This window comes from Mus caroli, chromosome 4 (genome assembly GCF_900094665.2).
Source record: "Mus caroli chromosome 4, CAROLI_EIJ_v1.1, whole genome shotgun sequence".
Lineage (NCBI taxonomy): Eukaryota > Metazoa > Chordata > Mammalia > Rodentia > Muridae > Mus > Mus caroli.
In genome coordinates this window covers 83705205-83709461 of record NC_034573.1, presented here as the reverse complement: position 1 = coordinate 83709461, position 4257 = coordinate 83705205, and the positions used below count along the sequence as shown (strand labels likewise).

General features: G+C 42.5%; 1 pseudogene; it reads right to left on the bottom strand.

Moving 5' to 3' along the window:
- Nucleotides 1–317: 317 nt before the first annotated feature.
- LOC110292081 lies at nucleotides 318–933 on the bottom strand (annotated as a pseudogene).
- Between the last annotated feature and the right edge of the window lie 3324 nt (nucleotides 934–4257).

Below are 4257 nucleotides of genomic sequence, written 5' to 3'. Positions count from 1 at the left end.
GATCTCTAACAGACTCTTCCCCCGCCTCGCACACCCCGGTTTTCTTTTCAACAAGACATCCAGGTCAGCAGCAGAGGTACCTCGGGTCCGCACTCAGATTGTGAACACTGGGATGGAAGGGGAAAGTCCAAAAAACGGGAGCTGAGAGGAAGGGACGGGATGAAGGAGAGCCTAAGCTCTGGAGGACTGAGTTGGGCCACAGGAGGTGGAAGTGAGCCAGTGTGGGGGTGCCCCTCTTGACTGCTACGGCCCATACTCCCTGGACCCCAGAACACCCCATGGTTTGTTCTGCAGTCCACTCCCCTACTCCCGAAGCCTCACAGGCTCAACTCCAAGTCCTCCAGCTCCTCTTCCAGAACCCTCAGCTTTCCAGCTGTTCTCTCCTGGGCTAGCTGACCTCCCTGGCCTGGACACAGTTGCTGCAGCTCCTCCAACTGTTTGTTACAGCTTCTTCCTGATGTTCTTGATCTTCTTGGCTTTCTCTGCTGTGGCAGCAGAATCAGATTGGTCAGAGGCAGCTAGAGGGGTGGCCTGGGGGCCATGGAGAGCACTGAGCGTCTGGGCTGTGTCTCTGAGAGACACCTTATAGAGAGTCCTACTCAAGGCCTCTGCTTCTTTCTCCTGCTACTGTACTGCCTCCTTTTCTCCTTCCGCTTCAGGTTGCGTTTGGCTGTCTTGGAGATGCCTGCTTCACCACCTTCAGGTCTGGATGGGCTGACCGGTGTGCCTCAGCCCTGTGGGACGTTCTGGTGTACTCTTGAAAAACGTCACATATTTGTTTTCATAGACTGGGACCTCCTCTTGGGGCACATATCCTTCTTTGACACTCCCCAGCTTGTGCCACGTCGCGTCCGGTCTCTGTGTTGAGGCTTTGTATTTTCGGCTGGTCTCGTCAGTGACGTAGGGAGTTGCCATCTAGACAGCACTTTTCATAGCAAAGACTGAGACTGCTCGGCTGCTGGTGTTAGGAATATTCTTTTAATTTGGATTTATCCACTTCATCTTTTGAAGACTTTCTCTTGTTTTATTAACACCTCCTAACTGATGTTTGCATATTTTGTGGGTAGCATAAATATCAACTTTTTGTGCTGTGACGGACTATCAAATTTGTGCCAAAATGATTATATTTGATCCCACTTATGATTGCAAAGAAAGATAATACAATTAAAAATATTTTAGCTTGAAGATAAAGTTACTACAATTTTAATTCACTAATAGAGGCGGGTTTGTGACCACAAGTGTCAAATATATTTGTAAAGTTAGTTACTTGGAATCCAGATTAATTTTCCTATAAAGTAATGTTATGTATAACCTTGGTTTCTTTAGCTCAAACCTTCTTATACACCTTTTTTTTCTATACCTTAACAGTACTGAGGTATGCTGAGGTTTACCCCAAGAATTTGTATATAAGAAAGAAAGGTTTACCTAGGGAGCATAACAATGTTTGCTATAAAATTTATCAGAACAGAAATAGCACTGTGTTCAGTTTAGGGATATACATAAAGATCTATGTAGGGTTTGGTACTACACATGGTTTCAGGCATATACTATAATCTAAAGAGATATTCTTTATGGATCCCGAGGGAATTCTATGTGACTAAAACAGTATTACCAATTAGAAAAACCTGTATAAAAGAGCAAGGTTTTATAATTAGCCCAATCTCCAACACAGTTGGGCACATGCTAGACTTACGAAAGAGGGTTACTATGTCAAATATTAAAAAGCAAAGGGTGTAGGTAGAACATCCTTAGCCTTGCAGAACTGAGAAATTAGTTCCTTAGATCTTCATTGGCTGTGTCCTATGGTTCTGCACCCTGGCAGGGAATGTTGGCCAGCAAATCCTGGAGGCCCTGATCTCTTCCATAGACAAGTGTATCAAATTATTTTTTGTAAGGCAGATACTACAAAAAAAATTCTAATTTTGCTTCTATATTTACCCAGCAACTACTGCCCAGAATTTGGATTGTTATAAACATCTGCAAATGAAGAAAGATTTCTCTGGGTAGCTGCAAATATTTCAACTCTGTCACATTTATATTTATTTTTATAAATTAAAATATGTAGCAGGGAGAAGGCTCAGTAGGCAAAATGAAGGACTTAAGTTTAGATCTCCAGCACCATCTAAAAATCAAGAATGGGAAGTCCTGAAGACAGGGACACCGAAAGATTTCTGGACTTTTTTTTCCTTCACTTTTTACTTTTTTTTTAAGGTATTTTCTTCATTTACATTTCAAATGCTATCCCAAAAGTCCCCCATACCCCCCCCCCACTCCCCTACTCACCCACTCCCACTTCTTGGCCCTAGCATTCCCCTGAGGAGCTAGAGAAAGTACCCAAGGAGCTAAAGAGGTCTGCAACCCTATAAGTGGAACAACAATATTAACTAATCAGTACCCCCAGAGCTCGTGTCTCTAGCTGCATATGTAGCAGAAGATGGCCTAGTCAGCTATCATTGGGAAGATTTCTGGACTTCCGTGCTAGCAATTCAATCTAGTTTAAACAGCAGACTTTAGGTTCAGTGAGAGAACCTGCCCCCAAACCCAAAACAAAACAACAAACAAAAACCTAGCTGGCTCCAGGTTCAATGAGAGACCTTGTCTCAAAAATTAACCCATCATCAAACTCTGACCTCTATATTCATCACATACCTCTGCATATTTACAACACACACACACACACACACACAGAGAGAGAGAGAGAGAGAGAGAGAGAGGTATCTAGCAGTTTCACAAATATTTCCTATGTTTGTATACACTCAAGATATGGGTCCATTCTTGTCAAGCTGACAAAAAGCAAGCTTGTGGCTTGTTGCTTCACATCATCTGATATTATCAGCAGCCAAACGGGCTTGAATTATTACTTAAGCCAATTTTAGCATGCATTGTAATAAAAAAATAAAAAATATATAGTTGCAATCTTAGTAATTACTAAAAAAAGGATAGTAAGGTCAGAAAAGAACAGTTTAATTAGAGGAAGATGTAGATTTTGCTGCTGCTGTTGATAATGATGAATAACATTAATTGGAGGCTTAAAAATGTGTCAGGCATTGTGTTAAATACTTTAAATAAATTATTTCGCTTAATCCTAACAACCCCAAGAGGAAGGTCCATCATTATGCACAATTTACCAGTGAGGAAATTGAGGGATCTAAAGGTCAAATAACACCATGGTCAGACACCCAGAAGTGCAGAGCCAAAATTGCGGTCTAGACAGCAGAAATCTTTTCCCAGATCCTTGACTACAGCACTCTACCAAGGTTGGGAGGAGGCTGTGGAGCAAACAGTGGGAGACTGGGCTTTTTTTGTTTAAGGACTTGATTTTTCTGGCTTGTGGATAACCTTTCTGTCTTTAAATGCTCTTGTATTATTAATTTCTCATATTGCCCCACTCAGGATTCCACTCCAGTCCTGGCTTTCTCTCCATTCAGAGAGGTGGGGAGAGGCTTTAAGGAAAAGTGGATAAGCTTTGAAAGGGGCTGAGGCAGAATGATGGGGAGTGGGTTCAAGATGGGCTGTGTGTATAGAAACTGTTGATTGGGGGAGTACGGGTAGTCACTGTGAACACTCGATCCAAGTTAAGAGGGAAAGCAAGTTTGATGCCAAGTTACTATGTTTTTTATGGAAGGAAAAGAGCCAGTCAAAAGCCGGTAACAACATTTTTTTTTCCTGTTTGGAGAGGGTGCACAGGGGTAGTGGAAGCAGGCTCAGCAGGTCACCAGGCTGTATGTTTCTTGGTTGTAACTGGAAACCCTGGCTGTTGCCTGGGTGCCCCAGAACTATTTCATTGCCATTATAAACTACTAGCTATCTGCTTTTAGGGGACTAACAGATGGTCATGCTGGAACTGAGCTTTTTATCTGAATCTTCAGAACCTTTTTGCACACAATTTATGAAGCTCACTTCTTTGCAAATTCAGTGCTTTCCTGCAGCTTTTCCTTTTGAGACAAGCCACAAGAGCCTCGTTTTTGTCGGGCATTGCCTATTAGTGGCAGTACTCTTTTCTTATTTAATCGGCTTCTACCAAGGAATAAGGCTGAGTCCAGAGAGGTCCTGTTTATGAGGGTGAAAACATTTTGGAGGCCTGTCTAAAAATAACACAGTGAATCTGCCACCTGGGTCTCCCTCCTGTATTCACTTTTGGGTTTTTCTCTATTTTGCTTATGGCGTTTGAGCTAATAGCTCAGCTTTGGTCAGAATGGGAAGAACCTGACTAAATGGAGTATCTGTGGGTATGACACCCATATTCTTTTGTGCCAG